Raw genomic sequence first — 204 nt, 5'->3', positions numbered from 1 at the left:
GCCGTCCGCACCCCTGACCTTAATCCGGGTCGGGGCGGCTCTCCTGCACCCCCCATCCCATCGGGGAAGCCCTGAGGATGGTGCTATGTTAGAGGATGTTCCTGCTCACCCACACGTGCACTCAAAGGCTTCGTGAAGCAATGTCGGCTCCTGGGGGTTAGCCGCACCTGCCCTCTGCAAGCCGCAGGGCTGAGGAGAAAGCGC

This window comes from Buceros rhinoceros, unplaced genomic scaffold, assembly GCF_000710305.1.
Source record: "Buceros rhinoceros silvestris isolate BGI_N320 unplaced genomic scaffold, ASM71030v1 scaffold33731, whole genome shotgun sequence".
Lineage (NCBI taxonomy): Eukaryota > Metazoa > Chordata > Aves > Bucerotiformes > Bucerotidae > Buceros > Buceros rhinoceros.
This window is presented reverse-complemented; position numbering follows the sequence as displayed.